This window comes from Scomber scombrus, chromosome 1, assembly GCF_963691925.1.
Source record: "Scomber scombrus chromosome 1, fScoSco1.1, whole genome shotgun sequence".
NCBI classification, from domain to species: Eukaryota; Metazoa; Chordata; class Actinopteri; order Scombriformes; family Scombridae; genus Scomber; species Scomber scombrus.
The window spans coordinates 33,164,097-33,187,693 of record NC_084970.1 but is presented as its reverse complement, the minus strand read 5'-3'; the positions used below and the strand labels follow the sequence as shown (position 1 = coordinate 33,187,693).

At 40.0% G+C, this 23,597-nt stretch overlaps 1 protein-coding gene across 1 annotated transcript in view; it reads left to right on the top strand.

Annotated features, from left to right (window-relative positions):
• The first annotated feature begins 3,127 nt into the window (after nt 1-3,127).
• The window catches only part of LOC133977718 (C-myc promoter-binding protein-like), a 97,199-nt gene continuing 76,729 nt past the window's right edge, over nt 3,128-23,597 (top strand). Inside the window, 2 exon segments of the mRNA XM_062416016.1 lie at nt 3,128-3,455; nt 17,320-17,394. The gene's annotated coding sequence lies outside the window, so the exon portion shown is untranslated.

The window sequence follows — 23,597 nt, the reverse complement described above, 5'->3', positions numbered from 1 at the left end:
AAACATTTTTTCATGTTTCCATTTCTCTCAAGTAATGAAAGGATTTTTCTTAAGTCCCGTGTGATTCTCAGCACGCAACGTGATTTCATGTCTTCTCTTTTCATGTTTCAAGTGTTTTTCATTTCATCCTCTGTGAAATGAGTTTAGCATCTTGGGGAAAAGTTATGGCCATAGTTTTTTTCATTTTCTTCAAAATGTTTTATCTTTTCTTTTTATACCATATGGTCATGCAGAAATTGTGAATCATTCAGTTTAATTACATAAGCAAGTAAGAATCTGAGTTTATATAGCACCTTTAAAGATCAGAGACATCACAAAGTGCCTCACAGAGGAGATAAAGCATAAACATACAGACATATATTACACAATAAAACAAGAATAAATAGAAAATAGAAAAAGGACACAAAGGCAAGTCGGAGCAAATGGGTCTTGAGCTGCATTTTAAAGGTCTCCACATATATTAAATCCAGTGGGCGAGAGATTAAAAAGGTCATTATTAACACAAATCAACAAGTAAATTATCATTATTCCTTAAAAACACAAACCTCCACTAAATAATCACATTATAACGCTGTTTTAGCTAAAGATGATAAGAATAAATAATTTTTCATTTGGATTCAGCCAAATAAATATGTATTTTAATCTGAATTGTTTCGTGATGCTGTTGGTAGTATGGCAGTATTCGGTTCACTGTACAGTGTGAGCCATCGATCCAATCAATATGAGCAGCACTTGGCAATTTGTGAGCCAAATTTACCACGACTCTAACCGGCTGTTGGGATCGAATTTGTCAGATTTCACATAAACAGTTTACCTGATATAGTATGATTAAAATGGACAGTTTGATTTAGTGCCACTGCAGACCTTAATGTCAAAACAGGCATTTAAAAAGAATACATTTGCACTGATGACAAAAAAATGAACTGCAACTTTTGAGGACCAATTTTAACCATAAATTCTTTTGATTAGAAACTAATAAAGTACCAAATAATCATATAATATATATAAAAATGGATGGCATCAGTGCTGCAATTTCAAAGTTTAGAGAAAATAGATTTGTGTATCAGAATCTATCTGTTGACCTTGTGGAGGGGCCCCACCCCTAGGTTGGGAACCACTGGACTAAACTAGCTAACTGTATATAAAGTAGTGTAAACTAGCTCCACCTCCAGCAGCTACAACAGTAACATGCTGCTCTAACACTGATGCTTCACTATTAATAATCTAATGATGTCATAATAATAATATATCAGTCAGAGGGACCAAACCACTACTTTTACTGTAATACTGCATACTACATCACTCATAATACTGCAGTACTTTTACTGTAATACTGCATACTACATCACTCATAATACTGCAGTACTTTTACTGTAATACTGCATACTACATCGCTCATAATACTGCAGTACTTTTACTGTAATACTGCATACTACATCACTCATAATACTGCAGTACTTTTACTGTAATACTGCATACTACATCACTCATAATACTGCAGTACTTTTACTGTAATACTGCACACTACATCGCTCATAATACTGCAGTACTTTTACTGTAATACTGCATACTACATCACTCATAATACTGCAGTACTTTTAATACAATACTGCATACTACATCACTCATAATACTGCAGTACTTTTAATACAATACTGCATACTACATCACTCATAATACTGCAGTACTTTTACTGTAATACTGCATACTACATCACTCATAATACTGCAGTACTTTTAATACAATACTGCATACTACATCACTCATAATACTGCAGTACTTTTACTATAATACTGCATACTACATCACTCATAATACTGCAGTACTTTTACTGTAATACTTTAACTACATGAAGCTCATAATACGTATGTACTTTTACTTGAGTAATATTTTTTGTGCAGGACTTTTACTTGTAATGGAGTATTTTTACATTATTGTATTGGTATTACTTACAGCAAAGGATCTGAAAACTTCTACCACTGAATATAATAGAGAGTACTGTCAGCATCAGGCGGATTATAGGGATCCATCCTGTTGGGAGCCTGGCTGAGATGTAAAACTGCCACTAGAGAGATGTGTGTGTGTGTGTGTGTGTGTGTGTCTGTCATATGGTACTTCGGGGGACACATTTCAGACTTAGGAAAAGTGAACTAGGGAAGGCTAGTCCATTTGGCAACAATCACTGTGTCCCCTAATGGGAAAAATGTGATTTTTGGGTCAGTGGTTAAGGTTAGGGGTTAGTCTCCAGGAAATGAATGTCCACAAAAGTGACCAAGGACAACATGTGGTGTGTGTGTGTGTTTATGTATGTGTAGCTATGTGTGAGTGTGTGCATATCTATGTGTGTGTGTGTGTATGTATATGTGTAGCTATTTGTGTGAGTATGTATTTGTGTGTGTATGTTTATATCTCTGTGTGTGTATATGTAATTGTATGTGTGTGTTTATATTTCTGCGTGTGTATGTATATGTAACTGTGTGTATATCTATGTATGTGTATGTGAGTGTATGTATATGTAACTGTGTGTGTGTGTGTATTTATACTATGTGTGAGTATGTGTAACTCTGTGTGTGTGTTTGTGCGTGTGTATGTATATGTATGTGTGTATATGCAACTGTGTGCATGTGTTTATATCTTTGTGTGTATATGTCCATGCATGCATACAAGTGTGAGTGTGTATATGTAACTATGTGTGTGTGTGTGTGTGTGTGCATATGTGTAACTGTGTGTGTGTGTATGTGTACTCATGTATGTGTGTGTATCCATGTATGTGTGCTTATGTGTGTGTATCCATGTATGTGTGTGTATATGTACTCAGTATATGTGTGTAACTGTGGATGTGTATCCATGTGTGTGTGTGTGTGTGTATGTGTCTGTTAGTGTGCTCATGTGTGTGTGTGTAACTGTGTATGTGTATCCGTGTGTGTGTGTGTGTGTGTGTGTGTGTATGTGTGTATGTGTATCCATATGTGTTTGTATGTATATTTGTCCGTTAGTGTACTCGTGTGTGTGTGCGTACGTGTGTCTATTAGTGTACTCATGTGTGTGTGTGTGTGTGTGTGCGCGTGTCTGCGGGGGACGGCGGTCTCCCATCACTACCAAGATGGCGGCGGAACGGACAGCCGGCTCGGCTCTGTGACTGACAGAAGACGCCTCGCCTGGTTGGACAGCTGACGGTCACATTCAGACAGAGAGAGAGAGAGAGAGAGAGTGAGAGAGTGAGAGAGAGACAGAGAGAGAGAGAGAGAGAGGGAGAGAGAGAAGAAACAGCAACAATATACACAACAAACCGGCACCGAGACACAGACACACACACAAAAAGACGGGTCACCTAACCTCCTTTTTATTTCTTATTTTTCTTTTTTTAATCGCTGTGATGCAACAACGCCGGTAGTCGAAGTTGTGTGTGTCTTTCTCTGTGTGTGTGAGGACTAATTCACCGATCACAACCGGGGGTAAGTACGAAATGATGAACCGATACAGTAACAGGGATTTACCGGTTAGAACGAGCCAGAAATCCCGTTCAGCTATAGCTCATGTCACCGTGTGTGTGTGTGTGTGTGTGTGTGTGTGTTGTCCTATTTGTTTACACTTGTTGTCTTTTTTTAAAATGCTGCTAATGACAAATGTGTTGCCCTCGTCGCATTTTGCTTTCACAGCTCATTCCTGCAATAAGCTGCAAGTAAAATGTGCCACAGGTTGTTTGCAATCAATTTTTTTTATTTTTTAATATTTTAATCAAGCTGTCATGTGTGTAAATAAATCTGCCTACTAAGTAACACCATATTAAACCTCTCAGTCAAGCTCCTGTGATAAATACATGTCAGCTTTTACCCCCACTATAGTCGTTTTAGAGCTAAAAATAACTGCCCAAAAAAAGCACACTCTGCACTGCCTGAGGATATTTTAGGGTTGTTAGTTAACCTTAATTTTCTGCAATGGCACAATTCATGTCTTTGTTTTGTGGACTGTTGTTGTTTTTTTTGCATAGGCTTTTTTGTGTGTGTGTGGTGTGTGTGGTGTTGGTGGTGGTGCAGCTAAGGGCAGAGAGTTCGTCACTAGGGGGAAAAAGATGGTGAGTGTATGCTAATGCAGTCTTGCATGAATGATGTTCACATTTAGAGGGAGATCTGTTCATTGATAGTGTGATGCATCGCTGCAAATATGTCTGAGTAATGCTGTCAGTGCAGGGCAGATAAGCTGAGCTGCAGGGGGGGGGGTTAAGGAATTGATACCAGTATGGTGCTTATTGTTATTCTTAATGATATCCCTTCTTAATTTCACTGCTTGTTGTTTTGTTGTAAATATGTGCACCAGTGCTTAAAGGTTAAGGCTGGTTGTTTTCTAAATTTTAATGATTGACAACAAATCTCATGTGCAAAGCCAAACCAACAAGGAATTGATCCACTATTTAACATTGTGCTTGCATCTAAAGTCTGATATATCTTATTCCTCTGTGCCATAGACCTCTGTGGTTGTCTAAAACACTATTAAAAACACAATGAAGCTGCTCTGGGTGACATGTTCCTTTGTCACAAAGAGTTTGGACTACTAGGGATGCACCGATCTGACTTTTTAAGTCCCGATAACGATACCGATATCTGGGCTTTGTGTATCGGCCGATACCCGATACCATTGTTGAATTCATGAACTGTATACCTCGCCATCTGGAAAAGGCTGGAGGCATCAGGCTTGACTGAAACATTACTTTCCTAACTTTGCAAAACAAAATCTAAAAAATCACATCTAAATATAAATGTACCAAACTGTTAACTATTAGTAAAATAATAAATAATTGTGTTTGTTGTGAGTCAAGTCTACCAACATGCTGCACATGCTGCTGACGCATGACGTAGCATGCGGTGCTAACATAGAATTGAAGTGAATAGATCGGCCCCATGGACCAGCCCTGTTATCCGATACCCGATCTAGCTATTTAGTCAATATCGGGGCTGATATCTGATATTAATATTGGATTGGTGCATCCATAGTCTGGACACATTATTTTGTTCAGAAACGACTCCAAAGATCATTAACAATCACATTTTCAGTCTCCTGAGAGTAGTTCTGTGTAAGGCAGAAATGTACAATGGACAATGGAGGATAAAGTCAACAAGCTAGCAAAGTACTGTAAATAAAAGTCTGCACTACACAGAACTACTCTCCAGAGACTGAAAACTTTATTGTGGTTATTAAACTTTAAAAGCTGTTTCTAGACAAACTAACAATGCCTGTGATCTTTGTGGAGAAGGTCACCCAGTGCAGCATTGTGGCTCATTGACAGGTTTTTAATAGTTTTTGGGACAACAACGGAGCTCATACAGCACAGAGGAATAAAATAAATCAGGCTTTGGATACACACAGAATACTCAGTAGAAACTAAGTAGGATCAATTCATTGTTTGGAAATTTGCTGACCTGAAGAGAAAATATTGAAAATATCCAGCCTTGTCCTTGAATGAGCACTTTATTTATTTATTTGTAAGGTTATAATGGAATAGGCTGCTGTTAATTCACCAGGAGGGAGTGAGTATAACTGCAGGAGATTACTGAGTGATATCTAGACTTGTCTATCTTCCACGCGGTCGATACAGGAAAAAACAACAATCCTTCTCCTCCAGATGGAGGCTCGTGTGGTGAGAGCAGTGACTCAATAAACACGCACACTGATAGTTACCAGCTTCAAAATGCATGACTTACGTGAACAGAGCTGCTTGATTTCAACTGGTACATTTAACCCACATTTGGGAGCATTTCACCCCGTCTGCTGCACCGAAACACACCCATGACGTAATTGCACAACACTAATGAATGCATTAACACAAATGGACAGCTAGATGTAGGAAAAGAGCTCATTTAACAGTAGATAAAGTAAAAAAAAAACCTTATATATTATAACTAATTAATGATACAGAGAGAAGCACAGACTGCTGTAGGAGCTCATTAGTATGCTGGTTCTGGCCAATCAGGAACCAGTACCAATTCAGCACCCATTCCTAGTGGGGGTGTGAACATACCAGCAGTCAAACCATGGCTGCAATGGGCAGGTTTACTCTCCAAAAATTCCCCTCATATCATTTAGTGGTGTCGCACAGGACAGGCAAGTCTGGTCAAATCATACATGTGACAGAAATACTCTCAAGCCTGTCATTTGCAAACCTCAGCCACACATACCAGAAAGGTAAGCTTCCACTGTAACTTCAGATATCCTCATGCCTCCTCTGCCTGCTTTTTTTTGTGAAGTGTTAAAGCATATTAAGGGATTTTCTCACACAGGCCAGAGACCTGAGATGTGTCGTGTTGTGCGCCACGATGGACGGGGATGTTTGTGTTTTGTCTTATTGCCTTGTCTGTTCTTGTTGGGAGGGCAGAAGGCCGCTGTACTGGAATTCCAGAGAAGGGGGGAAAAAAAGAAAGAAGTCATAGTTGAAATAAAGGCGCTCTTGTCTTGCTTGTAGTCTTGTGCAGGTCAGAGATGAGGATTTTTACAGCGGGGAGTAAAAGATGAAAGGACTGACAGCTCTCGATGGTGGCTGCTTTGCTGATTGAAGACTGCAGGTACTCTCAGTAACCCAGACTACAGCCTCAGGGCTAACGCTTTGCTGTCCACGTATAAACCGGAGACCAAGTTGTCCCCCTTTCCTGTGGCAGTGAGGGGGTTTTAATCCTCGAGATATGAGGTGATTGCTACTCCTCTCATCCTGTGTTTAGTGAATACAAAGAGTCCCACTTCATAGAGCTGTCAGGGGTGATCACCCTGCTCGCACTTGAGGAGTGTTCATGTGTTTCTGGGTGGGTAGCATTCACCTAAACTTGCTCCGCATAACGGCGCATGACTGAAAAACAAAGTCTGATATTGTAGCCTGCTAGTAGTAGGTTTGATTGTCTCCTTTCCAAGTATTTCCCTGGTTTTGGGCCTAACTATGAATGTCCCTGGAGACTCACTGTGGACACTTTGTACTTAATTAAGCCAGTCTGGTGTTCACACATAACATAAAGGAGAAGAAAACACTAAACGTCATTAGTTTGTTGCAGGAGTTACTTTGTGATGAAGCTGTAGTAGAAGTCTTTTTTTTGCCCTCGCTGGCAGTAACACAGGTTGTGTTTTGATGTGAGGGCCTCAGGCTACAGCAGCTTACACCCTATTCCAGCTGTCACAAAGATTAGGTTACACTATAGTCGAGCTAATGATAAGGAACGTTATCACCTAATTTAAATTCGTCTTGTACCTCCGCGTCTATTTACCTCTATGTACCTGCTATTCCTGCAAGGACATTGAACAACATTTTACACCGATGCTTTTTATTCGTGTCTGACGGGAGTTAAAGCAGGTTATTAATGATTGCTTGCATTTTCACATAATGCCTTTCAACAAGCTTTCGGTGTGTTGCATTTGGCAGTGATTTATAGGTACAGCTGGAGGGAGTACGGTAATGGAGAAGGTGAAAAAACACAGATAAGCAACAGAGCTAAAGGATGAGACTGTTACAAAAAAGAGTGACAGCTATTTGTTGTTTTTTTTTTTTTTTACATACCGGTGTATTTTTGCTTTTGTGAATGTTCAGATTGGTTTCTGTATGGTTCTCTGATATATCTTTCATTGTTGAATGGAAGAAGAAAGAGAGAAAGTAGAAAGAAGATGTGTCCTAACTTAGACCGAGGGACTAATACCGTTCTTTATTGCACATCGGTGACACATTTTCTGTTGTTAAACTTCAATTAAACTGCTGGACACACATAAAATGCGATGTAATATTGTTCACATCTACTCAATATACAACAAAATTTGCCCAGTACAGTACATCATCAGCAGAGGCTTTAAGGTTGTTTTTTTTCCTTTAGGGATATCAATAATAAATAACTCGGGTGTTGTTTTTCAGTCTTTGGTTGAGTTTTGTTCACATAGAAATATTTATACTGAAATGTTCAAGCCCACTTGAATCACATATTTGGATCCAGCTGACAGCCTTTCGGGTATGTCTTGGATGTGCTTGGATACTTTAGTTTCAGTATAAACACTAAAAGAAAACTTTCCGTACTTTTCTTAGTATGAGTTTAAATAGTCTTTTCTATGAAAACCATCTTCTCTGTTTAATAATACGAGTCAAACTTCTCAAATGCTTCGTTGTTCGCTTGTACAGGAAACCTTGCTTGGATTAAAGTATAAATTACCAAAAAATATGAAAGCAGTTGATTAGGTTTATAGTTTTTTATGCATGTTGCAAAAGGCACGACTATAAGTATTGACGCTTGTTCTTTGTCACTGCAGATTTTGCCATAAACTTAATATATTAGTAGCAAGATTTATTACATACAGAACTGAGTATCTATGGCAGCTGGGAAGGAGCACAAAGTAAAAATTTCATTGTACAATGCAGCTAATTGTTTTCTGTGCAACTGACAATAAAGATTCAATGTTAAAGTTTTGATAAAAGCAAGACTTTGTGTCAGACTGAAGGTTACAGCACAGCGCGGTCTCTGTTTTTATGCAAAACGTGGCCAAAAGAAGAAGACGACACTGTACTCAAGGAAAGAAAAGCTGCTATAGATTTGCATGCAGAATAGACGGCGAACAGGATTACACGTTCCCAGGGAAGACTATCCACAAACACTAATTAGCTGTAAGCTCAGAGTATAGCCCAGAGAGAGAGAGAGAAAGGCAGGATGTCTCCACAGTTGGTGGGTGGCATCTGGTGTTCGGAAAAGATGAATTTGGGGTGTTTGGAACTGATCTCATCATCTAAAGTGAGATTCATAGCACCCAGCGAAATCATCTGTCATAGCACAAAAAACACATTTCACTCGGGTTGTGTTGTTATCTGCTGTTTTCTCTGGTGGAAATAATGCAACAGTGTGGAAGAATTGAGAAAGTACATTTTTTGGTCGAGTCAGCGGCGGTGGAGTAGTTTTAAGAATTGATTGACCCTTTCGACAGTTGGACAGGCACTCAGACTGAAAGGATGGGCAGGAAGTTGCAAAGTATAGCTGCTGTGGGTATCTCTGTCTCAGTCCGAAAGCAATGAAATTGGCAGTTTTAGCACTATGGGTGAATAGTGCATGACTAAACAAGTGCATCATTTGAATAAAATTGTAGAAAAAACACACAGACAAGCGTCTAGCAATTTACAGTAAAACAAACAAACAAAAAAAACACATATTATTTATATTTAATTGGAGGTTTTAGGGCCTGGAGGTGTTTCTTTTTGCTAACACATTGGCTAAAATACTACTTATAAACCCACTAGAGACAGAGCAACGCGCCACTGAACTCCTCTTTCTCTTCACCTGTCAAATGGAAGTCCAGTACATTCAGGTTTGTCTCACAAATACAGGAGATAAATATTTGGCCCGAAATATTGTTTAACATATTCACAGCAGGTCGTTTGACTATGAGTTTAGGGCTGGGTATCAGTACTCTATACCTTTTTAAGGTATCAACCGAAATAAATCGATACCAAGTAATATCCAAACATCTCCCGTCAAACGATACCTGCGATCGATTCTTTTTGCACCCAAAGCTACAAAATATGACTATTTGTACGGACTTGCTCACAGCCAATCAACGCAAGCGTTCTTCGATGTAATGTGACATGTGATTGGCCACTGCCATAGCAGCTACAACCTGTCTGTGGTGGTGAAGTCGTGGTGAATTTGAGTTAGCGTGTGGCCAGGATGCCACTTAAATGCTCTAAAGTGTGGCTACACTTCACGCCTGTTACATCGGATAAAAGACAGAGCACTTAATGTGTGATGGGTATCGAGTGAAGTACTCAATTAGTATCTGCATCACTTTAAGGGTACTTGGTACTGGTACTAGTATCTTAATTTTTTAAACGATACTCAACCCTAGTAATGTTGGCGGAGTTGGTGGAGGCCTAAACAGAGCTAAAAAGAGAGTGAATATTGGATACAGTGAATATTTTTGTAGTTATTGATCAAATCAGGTGATCAAAAGCAAGTCCAATATATTCAGGTTTGGCTCACCAATCTAGGAGATAAATATTTGGTTTGAAATATTGTTTAACATATTAATTGCTGGCCAGTTGACTGTGTAATGTTGGTGGAGACCAAAACAGAGCTAAAAGGAGAGTGAATATTGGTTACAGTTAATAGTTATTGTCAGGTGATCAAAAACCAAGACTCCCAACATGATTGCTAATGTTGGTCTGAGTCTGCTGATGTGTAAATAAGCAGCTGTTGCCATAATAACTTTATGAAGTGATAATTTGTCAGTGTTTATGACTTGTTCTTGCTGACATTGAGAAAATAATACCCTCAAACAGAAATGATTGTCAGTTTTTGAGTAATTTAGATGTAACTGCGGTCACATGCACTGAAATATACACGCATTACTTCCAGGTAAAATTAAATTAAAGTCTGATTTTCCGCTCTGTTCCACTTTGGGCAAACTTCTAGGAAAGTTCAATAGATTTAACTTAACTTTGTTGGATGTAGGCTTCACTGGTGAAGGCTGTAATTGTCTGATTCTCACCCTATTCTGCTGCTGCTGTGTGGTCTACTAGGTTCACAAGGGTAAAGGATTATTCCTCTAGTATCTCCTGCTTTCTTCCCATCGCTTAAAGACATCACTAAATCAAAACTGCCAGGCTTCAAAGTTAACAAGCTGCAAATAAGAAAGAAAGAAAGAAAGAAAGAAAGAAAGAAGAGGTCAAACAGGAAAATAAATGTGTGTTTTTGACCAAATCACTTTGTCTGACTTGAAGGTATAAGAGCGGCCTTAAGACCATTTTTCTGCCAACAAGGGAATTAAAAGATCAGACTGGGAGAGAAGGCAGGTCGGTGAGATCGGGTTTCCTGGAGACATGGTATTAATTCCCACAGGGCTCAGTGTTAGCACTTCACTGTGCTAATACACAGAGCCAGGAAGGTAACATCTTGTATACTGTCGACAACCAAGATTTATGACCCCCCCCCCTGTATTAAACCTGGGTAATATGTTTACTGAATATGTCTTAGTAACAGTTTTAACACCCTGTAGCTGTTTATTCCAATTACTTCAGTGGCGGCTCATGGTTGTCAGCGTAAATATCACTAAGACGAAGGGCAAAATCTGTAAATGACAGGTATGCAGGAGGTTAAACAAATGACTTCACCCTATATCTAAGCCTCTGTGCTAACACCAGACTGCAGAGGATCTTTCAGCGGCGACATCAACTACAGGAAATAAGATGTAATGATAGACCTTGGACAATGCTCCTGTATCTCAAACCACCAAAACAACTAAACCTGGATCAGACCCAAATATCAAGCTCTAACAGCCATAAAAATCCTGTTGCATCCTTGACTCGTGCTGTTTAAATGGAAGCTCATTCATTCATAATAATAATTATAATATACTAAATAATAAAAACTTAGAGATATTCAATTTATTACAATGTAAGACAAAGTAAATATTTTTGTAAGTTTATTGTTACTTAATTATGATACCTGCTGTGTTAGTACAAATCAAATAAATGACTTAACGTGAGCACTGTTTCCTAGTAAGTTAACGTTAGCTGTGTAGGCAGTGGGGCGTTAAAGGAAACAACCCACACTACTTATTTGGAAGATCCTGGCTCCAAATGGAAAAGTTGGAGCCAACAATTAGCTGCAACTCTGGGCTTCAAATGCAAACTAATGGGTATCGTCACACCTCGCTTCATCTATTTTCATAACTATGATTGCATGGAGATGGAAGCGTCAAACATTAGTAGTGAATATATAACCTTTTAAACTGCACCGATCTACTTTTCTTTTTTTCCTGCCTTGTTTATTTTTGTCAGTGTAATCAGAGTGATGTTAATAGGATCACTTGCTTGCAGGTGAAGTCTGTCACTGCTCTTGTCTCACATCACTGCTTCATCATCCATCACACTTTGTGCTTAATTATCCATAACAAACACATCGCAGTCTTCCATTCGCACCAAGAGGAGAAAAATGGCTTAAACTTGACTCGAATTTTAAAATACCTTTTGATATTTAGGTCAAGAACTTGCACAAAGTTATTCAAGGCACTTTGTATGCTAACCAATGCTTTTCTATTAAAGCACCCTACAGTACCATTAGCATATTCATGTTTGGTATAGGTTAGTCCCAGCAGGGCACAAATTGCTAACCTTGGCATAGTTATTTTTATGGTCTTCCTCTTGATCATGCTTTTTTGCATAGTAAAAAAAAAAAAAAAAAGCACTGTGACCTGTTACATTAGCGAGTGTTAATGGATGAAACCTCAGTGTCTGACCCCTGAGCGTCCTGCCCTTGCTTTGACAAATGCTTAACTTTGAAGATTAAATTTAAAGTCAAAAATTATACTGGAGGAAAAAAAAAATTAAGTGAACCTCTAGAGTGAAAATACAGAGTGGAAAAAAAATTAAATCGAATACTTCTGTGGTGTAAGATATTTATTTCCCAAAAGGCATTTCCTTAACTTTATGAAGCTGGAAATTAAGTCAGTGTCAACACCGCTTGAGATGTTGTTGATAATTAGTCCTGTCTCGAAAAGTTAAACCTTCATCTTAAGTTTCTTGAAACTTTTCGGTTATATAACATGAAACATGCCCATGTTTATTTTAGCTGCAGGAAACAATCCCAGAAAGCATCTTGAAATGATTCTCTTTACTGTAAGTCTGCAGACGCCCCGCAAACAGTAAGAAAAATGGGTCTGAGGGTCTGAGGGTTCAGGACTCCCTCATCCAAACTCATCCTGATGCCTGCTGCTTCTTTCATTTCTTCATGTGGGATGCAAGTCACACATGGCTTTCTATCAGTGTTGCCTGGTGCATGATAATTATTACATTTATATGATAATTTACCCTCTTTGTCCCAGTCTCTTAGTATATATTAATTAAAGGCTATGGAGCTGATTTGTAACCAGCCTGACTATCCATTGTAAATTAACGACTCTATGTCAGTAATGAGTAACAGAAAACTGATTATCTTGTCTCTGATTAACCTTGTTTCTTTTCATTTGATGTGGATCAAAGGTGCAGTGTGTCAAAGTTTAGTGGCATCTATAGCGAAATGGACCTGGCGGGAATGGAATATTATATGGAGTATGTTTTAATTAGTGAATAATAACCTGAAAATAAGAAAAGTTGTGTTTTCATTAGCTTAGTATGAGGCCGGAGCAGGTTCCTCTTCCACGGAGCCCGCCATGTTGCACAGCAATGTTTCTACAGTAGCCTAGAACGGACAAACCAAACACTGGCTCCATAGAGGGTTTGACACATTCTTTGCAAGTTTTGCGGCCACTGTTGGTAGGCCTGTTACAATAATTACATCATTGTACAATAATGTAATTATCAACATCCTCATGTCTATATATCGATTTATTATATAATTCACAGCTAGCAGTCAAAAGAAGATTTTGACTGTACCCCGAAATCTCTCCCTAATTTAGTGTTTCACTATATAATAAACACGTAATTGTTCAATCAGTAGTGAGCAGCAAATTAAGGTTTCGGACACTAACTAATCATCATCATATTGTGTCGTCGCCATCAGCTGTAGAGTCACATGCATTCACTTATAACAGCAGCCAATCAATGTCAAGTAAATAGACTCGTACAGCAGGTGTGTACTGTCATTTTAGATTTAGGTGCAAAACAATGTTTAAAATCCCAAAGGACAGCACTCACATTTTATTACGCTCTTCTTTTGTCAAATTTTAGTCAAAGACAGATCGATGGATGAATGTACCAAAAAAGAAAGGAAGCCAGATCCATAGAAACATAATCAATGAGTTGGTAAAATAGTGGAGGACATTGATGGAGTCTTTTAGTCATTATGAACAGCGTATTAAAAATGAATCTGCCTGCCCATAAAATCTTCTATTAGCTGACATGCATCTAACACAACATATTTGCATATTGTCATAATAAATGTTGGCCTGTAGTCTGAGCTCACTGCAGTCGCCCTGCTGAACTCGTTAGATGTGTTGTGACCTTTAGCCCAGATCTAATTAATGTTATAAATTCAAAGCAAACAGAGTTGTGTGAATGTGTGATGCTGCTGTCTGGATTCAATCTGGTCTGAAATATGATCATTGTGAAGTATTCGTACAGTTATTGGGTTTTTAACACCCTGGCAACACTGAGGTCAGTAATTATTTTCTTATGAGCAATAAATGTGTTGGTATTTATGGGCAGGCAGATTCATTTTTTAACACGCTGTTCATAATGACTAAAAGACTCCATCAATGCCTTCCACTATTTTACCAACTAATTTATTATGTGTCTATGGATTTGGCTTTCTTTTTTTTTTTGTCCACTCATCCATCGATCTATCTTTTTGTGTCTGGCATCTTTAAAAGGAATTGACTGTAATTTGACTTAAGAAGAGGGTAATAAAGTCTTGAATGATGTGCTTTGGGATTTCACACATTGATTTGCACTTAAAAAACTAAAAGCAGTACACACCTGCTGTACAAGTTTATTTACTTTGTGACATTGATTGGCTGCTGTCAAAAAACAACTGTCTGACTACTGACTGACTCAAGTAGAGAAGTGATTTGAATTTATAGGAGACACTGTGTTTATTGTTACCTTGTTAGAAAATGAAATACCAAGGTAATGATATCTGGTGTAAAGATATGATTGACTTTATGACTCCCCGAGGGCACATTTGTTTCATATTATGAACAAAACAAGTTGAGTCAAGTAAGTTTTATTTACTGTATATCACGCCCAATCACACAACAGACGCTATCTCAGAGCTCTTTTTCACATAGAGCAGGTCTAGACGGTAATCTTTAATGTACAGAGACACCCACCACCCATTCCCCTCATGAGCAGCACTTGGCGACAGCGGCATGGAAAAACTTTACTACCCTTTAACGGGAAGAAACCACCAGGTGGGCGGCCATCTGTGTTGACCGGGAGAGAAACAGAGTGGAGGAGGGGAGACAGAGAGAAAGAAAGAGACACACACACACACAGCGAAGCAACAACAATAACAATAATAATAATAGAAATATGAGGCGTATTAGTAGCGGTAGCAGTGGGCCGGTGGGTCGGTCCGCAGCCAAAGGTCTCCTGCGAAATGAGAAAGCACAAAACTACGAGGACGATGCCAAGTTAGTAACATGTATTAATGGTACATGAATGCATGCAGATGGGGAGGAGGAGAGAGGAGCTCAATTCATCACAGGAAGTCCCCCAGCAGCCCCAGGCCTGTAGCAGCATAACTAGCGGGTGGTGAAAGGAAAGCCTGGCCAGCCCAAACCATAAGATTCATCAAAAAGATAACTCCCATTTAACTTTTAGAGACTCTAGGAGCCACAAGTCACCCTGGAAAAATGAACTGACAGCAACAAACGGTCACGCACATGATTAAAAACACAGCGTCTGTTGACAAAGCTTATTGCATCCTAAATATAACTTTTGCAATACTGTCTGCTGGACGCAGGCACTGTGACTCCTTTTAAAAAGCAATTAAAGTTCATGTTCAATGTTAGTTGTTGTGTAATTTAGTTGAAAACAAATTACACAACGAAGTGGTCAAAGCAGCTGGTGGTTGATACGTGCAATAAATATGCAGACTTTTCTCATTTTCCCTGAGCTGGAAGTATAAAGCGTGTTTCCCTTCATGTCTGTGCTTACAAAAGGCTTTGTTCCTGCTTTCTTTTGCACCAATCTCCTCCTTTATTTTGTTATTTGGTCCAGCACCTGCTTTTTTCTCTGGATGTGTGTGTCTACCACACAATTCGTGCTCGCAAAAGACAAATAATATACAACTATTTGGACATTTTATTAACTTTGTCTTTTTTTTTCAAGCTAAATTTCCAAACAGTCTCTGATTCCAGTTCATTAAATTCAAGAATTTGCTTGATTCCCCCCCCCGATATGATAATTAACTGAATATCTTTGGCATTGATGTTTTGGACAAAACAAGCAAAAATGCCAAATAGTCTTTGGTTCCAGCTTATTAAATTCAAGATTTGCTGCCTTTTTTTTTGTCATTTATGATAATTAAGTGAATATCTTTGGTATTTGGACTGATGTTTGGATAAAACTAGCAAAAGAGGACATGAGCAGACATTGCTCTGGGGAGTTTTTCCACAACTTTTTGACCCTTTATTAATTAAAGGGCTAATTCGTAAATCAAGAAAAATAAAATGAATAATGAAAAAGATCTTAAGTTGCAGCCCTAATTCTTTTGCTTGGAGTTTATAAGACACAGCCAAAGTATATCAGGACCGGCTTTAACTCTGTGTTGTTTAAATTTCACTCAGGTGTGTCAGAGATGTTCGGCAGCAGGAACATGCAACACCTCGATTCGAGTTTCTCTCACCGTTTAGTTGAGTGACTTAACAAAATAAGTCAGGTGTACAGATTGCAATTTGGCACAAAAAAAGCTCCTCTTTTCTCAGAGGGGTCATCTTTCTTCCGCGATGTTACACGACCTGATGCTGTTGAAAGGCACCGGAGCCAAACGCCCACTCCTCCTGGGCTAACTGGAAGCAGATGCTTGGCCAGCGAGGCTTCCTACTGGCTTGTGTTTATGTTCTCGAGCACATTCCTTTTCACCTCCTCCACGTGTCTGCCCTGCTGTGGCAGTCTTTGAGCCTTAATGTCTATACAGCTGGAGCCCAGTGCGGCAGCCGGGCCAGGGCCGTCGCAAGCCCCTCGGACCGAGAGCCTTGCTTTGGCGAGTTTCATTGGCCTCCCGGTTCTACTTAACTCGAGACAGCTGGAAGTCGTTCCCCTGTCACGTTGTCTTAAAAAGCCCCTTGTGGAAGCGACTGAGGGTCTGGACATCTTATCGAACTCCTCCCTGAGTTCCTGCTGTGGTTATAAGTCAGCACGTTTGGGCTGGGAAGCTTTGTCTACAGCTCTGGCACCCGGCCCTTCATGTGGCCTAGTTTCAGGTTTCTAGGGCTCTGTGGTGCTTTTCCATCAACTCTGTTTCTTTTGCTCCCACAAACCCACTCTCTACCTTACTGTACTCTTACTGTAAGTCTTCGGGCATAACCCAGACAATCTGTGCATTTGGCAGTGTTAAATTGTCTTTAAAAGCATGTTATGTCATACAAGGTACCCATATTTAAATGCTGATTTCTGCTTTATGAAGACAATCTGCAAAATCTTGAGGGGGGGGGGGGGTCATATCTTAAGGCATTTGTGCTGAATAAACACACCTCATAAATGATTCAGAAACATATAAATATTTTCTCCAGTGCCTCAGGACCACTGTGAAAAGCTCTGTAGTGACCTTTTAAAGAAGCTTGGGGCCCGAGCACATCTTCTCTAAAACGGCTTTTTAATAATAAGGAATAAATCGTGACTCCTCTCTCTCTCTCTCGCTGGGCGTTCACCTCCAGAAGCACGTCCAGGCGAGACTTCCCTGCCAGGGACCCGGGGGAGGAGAGGTAGGGAAGGCCAGCCAGCAAATTAAGGTATTTGGATTAGACCACTTAGGATGTCATGCAGATTTCTTAACGTGTCAAGCACGATGTGAGTCACAGCCCTGCATCTTTTTGGATGAAGCTCCTGGGAGGGAATCCAGTGATGATCTGCACTTGAAAATAGTTCTGTTGTGCCTCCTCAGCATATTTGAAGCATCTAAATTCAAGGCTGACTAGATAAAGGATATTTCTGCTGAATTTGTAACTGTTGCTGCACAGATTAAGCCTTTTTCTCCCTTTCTTTTCTTTTTGTACATGAAGTTAATGTTTCGTCTTCTGGTTTAGTATCTCAGCAATGCAGTATATTCTTAGCTTTTGTTGTGTCGCCTATATACATCCTCACCTCGCTGTCACCCTCAGATTCACTGAAGGCTTAGTGAAACTGTAAGGAACTGTGAAATAAAGAATGAATTTATTCTATACTTGAAATATAGGGCAGAGAGAGAATGAGAGAGAGCAGCATTAAAGACAAGAAAGGCAGTTGGATTTCAGTGGGAGTTCAGGATTGTCCCACATATACAGTGTGTATATATATGTAATCCTTATGTAACTTGTGCCACAGTGCCACAGCTTTGGTTTGCTTTGTATTTTTAGCAGGCTGACAGCATGGCATGGATGAGTGTCATTCTTTGGCCGATCATGTGGCCTAACTTGCGTGTGTGTGTGTGTGTGTGTGTGAAGGGGGTGTTTGCTCTGCTTTTGCGTCCGTGGGACTGCAATAAATCAGGTCAACATCTTTTTTTTATTACAGGTTTGTGCTAAGTGAGGAGTTAACTGTACTTACTGCGTGTTCCCGTGAAAAAAACAATACCCAAGTCTGCTTTCGGGCCGTTGAGTCTCATGCAAAAATCCCTCTTGGGTCAATAAAGCAGCAAGTCATTTGCAAGAAGGGAGATAGCCGCTGTGCTGGCCGACACCCAATGCAATTCAATCCATCCTTTTATTATACATTACATATGGTGTTAATAATTAATTCATAATAAAGACTCTATAATATTTGAATGCTTGCAAATGAAAAAACAATAGAACTACGGTGCACCTATACAACATTTTTAGTCCCGATACCGATCCGATACTATTGTTGAATTAATAAACTATATACCTCGCCGTGTGGTAGAGACTAAAGGCATCAGGCTTGACTTAAAAATGACTTTCCTAACTTACTAAAGCAAAATTTAACAAATGAAAACATAGATCAAAACTTTTAGAGCGCCCACTGCTGGATGAGATGGCAAACAACCAAATAAAAACAATTATATTAGTATAATATATATTTTGAATATGATTTTTTCATGTCATGTTTACGTTTTAAACATAGAATTGAAGTGAATAGATCGGCCCCCATGGATCAGCCCCATTATCCGATACCCGATGTAGTTATTTAGTTCAAATCAGGGCCGATATCTGATATTAATGTCGGATCGGTGAATCCCTAAATAGAACGTGACTGTGGCTTCGAGAGTTTTGTGTGACAATCCTGTTGTTGACAAAAACCACACATGTTGACCATGTTGTGTTTCTGCCTTTCATTATGCCTGTTAAATACAGGAATGTGACCCCAGGACCTTGCACGCACACACACACACAAACCCACACACACACACACACACACACACACACACACACACACACACACACACACACACACACACACACACACACACACACACACACACACACACACACACACACACACACACAGACAAAGCTCTTTATAGATGTCTCACTTCATCGTCATGCTGTCTCTCGGCCTGTCAGCCTTTTCTGAGCACATGTTCACATTCAGGCTTTTAATGGCAGTGTGGGTTATGAGCAGACGTTAAGGTGCAATGACGGCAACTTGGTGCATCTGTCCCGCCACCTTGAGGTGATCTTGTGTGTAATTTTCTGTTTTCCTGAGTGTGCCACGTACCCCGGTGGTTCTATCATTCCAAGAAAAGCACGATGATGTGTTTGATTTAGAAGATGTGAAGCTGAGTTTCCTCCTGCACCTGTTTTCATTTTGACACGAGAGACAGCTCTCTGTTGCATTTTTGTGTATTTAGTATTGTGTTAAATTCCCATGTAAACATTTCTGAAAAAAGAAGCGAGCACGTGTCCCACATCCTGTCCTCTGGGTGTTTTTAAAGCAGCGTGTTGTAACGGCGAGCGAGCGTCCCAGGAACATTCATGTGTTGGACGGGAAGTTGAAAGCAGACTGCGGTCCTGGACTCAGGATGCTGTGCAGATGTGCGGCCCTCAGAGTTCCTGCGGTCACTCTTAGTTTAACCAATTATTCTACAGCAGATAAACAAGAGTTATGCTGCCAGTATTGAGGTTGATTTAAGATGTGGGATTAGGACTGAATGTTCTGGTGCCAGAGGCCGGGGTCCACCTCACGCCTTCTGCCTTATCACAGCTGACCAGACATCACTTGGCACAGAAATATGGCTCAGCGTGCCGAGCACTGACAGTCTTTCTCATCAGTTTCTCTCAGTGAGGGAGTGATGAGGTGGGATGCATTTGTAATTCGAGTGTAAGAGCCAGAACACGGCGAACCAGCGTTTTTTCCTCACCATCTGTCAATAGCTGGAAGTGACGATCACAGAAATGAACACAAATTGCCGTTTGTTTGTATATAAGCTTGGCTCATTGACCTCGCAAAGATCATTTCGTTACGCCAATCAACACAGGGCTTTAGTTATGTTTATGTAAAGTAACACTTTTTCTTTCTCTGCCAAATGTTGTGAAAGAAACTGCCAATTATAGATGACAGCACTCATTACATTACAAAGAAACTCGACCTCTAAATGGAGTAAATCCAGAAACAAATGTAGTTCTGTCACTTCTGCTAATGCCTGCAGGCTTTATGACTATATGACTAGAGTCTCAGTTTGCATGATATCGAAGACAGTTTTCTTTGGCATCAAAGCTCATCAAAGACCAAAGTTTCCAACTTTTAGATAGAGGACATTCACAGGTAGAAGTCAAAATAAAGATTTTGGTATCACTCCCTTATTCAGTCATTCACTATATAATAGAGACTTAATTGTTCACTCAGTAGTGAGCAGCCAGGCGGGGAATTCTGGTCCTCTGAAGTGATGTGAACGCGGAAGTAACTTAAAACTGCATTCTATCAAAAGGCCACCAGGGGGCGACCGTTTTGGTGTCAAAAGGACTTCCGTCTCTATACAAGTCAATGGAGAATTCACCAACTTCTCACTTGATTTCTAACCTCAGTAAACGTTTTCAAAATGTGTTTATGGTCTCAATCGCTAGTTTAAAGCCTTCTTCAATGCAGTATGATGTTCATTTGTCAACGTAATTATCAACATCATCATGTCTACATATCTATGATACATGGACATTTGACCTCAGTATTGCCACACTTCACATTAGCAGCTAAGAGGCTATTCATGTCACATTGGCTAAGTGAGTAGTGTCCTCCATTCCTCACTGTGCTCGTCCTGAGTGGAGACTGCAGAAGCGAGCGGAGCCGCTTATATGGAATTAAAGTTAAATAACCCACTCTCCAATCCAACCCCTTACATTATTATGCTATTATATTATCATTATATCAGTGGTATAAAATGATCTTCCAATGACAATAATATCGTATATCGCGATTATTTCTGAGACAATATATCGTCCAATAAAAGTAGTTATCGTGACAGGCCTATATAGTGGATGTATTTACACACTCAGCATTAGGATAAGGGTAAATGTAGTGCACTATATAGTTGTACTTTGGTCTGTAATGTCTCTAACAGTCTCTAATGATGATGAGGGTTATAAAAGAAGTCACTAGCGGTGGTCCTTGTAGCCTCGGTGGCAGCTGGAGTCTTGCTAAGCCTGAGCCAACACATTTAGTTTAGCTAACACGCCCTCCTAATTCAACCTCTCTCCCCACACCCTCTTACTGCATGCGCTTGGAATCACAGACCCTGTCCAGTGAAATTATTCACAAGTAAATTGAGCAGAAAGAAATCTGGTTGTAATGAAACGGCTATCTGGGTGAGAAATTCTTACTGACCAACTCGGTTATGTTTTTTTAAAGAGATTTAAATCAGCTTTAGTATTTTCCATCTGTGCAAAACCCTAAAGACATGTTTAAGTCGTGCCCTGTTTACATTATATCCAATTTTTGCCGTGCATGTTTCCCACACCCCCTGATTTCAGCTGTCATGAACCCCAGCGTGTTGTTCTGTGTCGGCATGACTGAGTAGGAGAAGAGAGAGAGAGTACCGGTGTGTGTGTGGGGAAGGGGGTAAAGTTTCATTTTAACCCACAGAGACACACTTATGTCCCTGAGGCTCAAGTGTCAAAAGGTTGAGTGATGGATTTGGTCACTGAGGCAAACTGACTTCACACCATACCACACCCAGAGGCTCCAACAGGATAGAAAAAGAAAAGAAATCCACTGTAAAGTAGAACTGACTTACAGTATTTCTTTGTTCTGCAGCACCAGAACAGTACCATCGAGTTAGACTGTTTAAAAGTATAGACCTGCTTTGTGGAGAATAAATAGGAGGAATATTATGTAACTTTGCCCACACACTGTCACATAAGGTTCAAGGCGATAATGCCTGTATGCATTATTGTAGAAGAGGTGAAGAGGTGTGACAGATACACATGTATTATTGTGTGTAGGTGAGGATGCAAACTGATTTGTTTAGCATCTTTGTGCTCTCAGAGAGAAAAATTCGAGCATTTCTTTGATTAGGAAGGAATTGAACACACAGCCTGAAGCATCGCAAATGTCCTGTGTTACTATTTATGTGAGGTAATGGGAAACACATTATTTCACACTTCAATAAAATTGGAATGTAATGGCCTTAAAAATGTAAACAAACCTCCCCTGCCAAAAAAAAACCCAACAAAGAAGGGATAAAAAAACGCCTTTTAAAAAGAAAAACAGAAAAACACAAATTTAGCAGCAAATACTTGTTCGCGTGACGAGCGAAGCCTTCTAGCAGCTGCTCTTTTTAGATACGCCACAGTTTCTCTTCACACCATTAGTTTTGTTCTCAATTGTGTCTTTGGCCCAATTTCTTTTTTTATGGTTTTTGTCTCAGACTCTGACCTCCGTGGTGCCCGTCTCCTCTTTGTTTTCTTCCCCTGAAACGGTTCCGTGATCACGACACAGCGGCAAACAATCAGTGATGAAGTGCTGCATCGCATCAAAGTGAAAGAGAGTCTTTCCCTCTTATGTGTCTCAAACAGAAAGATTCACCCTTTTATTTTTCAACTAGAAAGTGACGTTTTGTGTGTTTCCGTACAATTTAACAGGTTCAACCATCCATATCCGTATACATTTCAGCGTGCGCCTCTATAATGAGTGCATATGATGTTGTGCAGTCAGGACATGCCCCTTCTTAGACTTGATTTAGGAAACTACAGTTTGGCTTTTTATTACCCTGCTTAATAGTCTCCGCGATATCACAAGCCTTCTAATCAGCAGGTTTTATGTGAGACCGGCCTGTAATTAAGGCAGAATGTCAAGTGTGAAGAAACACCTCACTGCACCCTCTTTAAAATGCACACTCAGGTCTCTGCAGGCAGTCAGGCTTTATAACGGTGGTGTTTTTTTCTTTTTTAGAGGTCAGAGAAAAGTTTCAAAACCGTCAACAGCAACAATGCTCAGTCCACTTCAGAGCTGCGTGTTATTTCACAGTGTCCTTGAGCCAGGACACTGAACCTTTAGCCGGTCATGTGATCTGGTCAAATACTGTCAGCGAACGGCCCTAAACTGCAAATGGCTTCCTGGCACAGAATCGTAGCCCCTCTCTCCCTCTTCACATTTTCACCTTCCCTTTTAATTTGACCTTCCTCTGGCCCTCCACTCAGAAAGATTTATGACTGTCAGATTTTGTATTTTACTGCCAAAGCAAGGGCGCTTAGAATCGCCTGTACCTGCTTCCACAACGTAAATTAATCTCCCCTCTCTCTCTCTCTCTCTCTCTCTCTCTCTCTCTCTCTCTCTCTCTCTCTCTCTCTCTCTCTCTCTCTCTCTCTCTCTCTCTCTCTCTCTCTCTCTCTCTCTCTCTCTTCCTGTCTGGGTCTCTGTGTCTGTCTTCCTTTCCTTTCCTCGGCTACCGTGCAGGCAGTCGGCGGGATGGGAGATGATGGAGGACAAAGGCCCTCGTGTAGCCGACTACTTTGTGATGGCCGGTCTGACGGAATCGTCCAAGCCGCTGGACCAGGAGATCCACTTT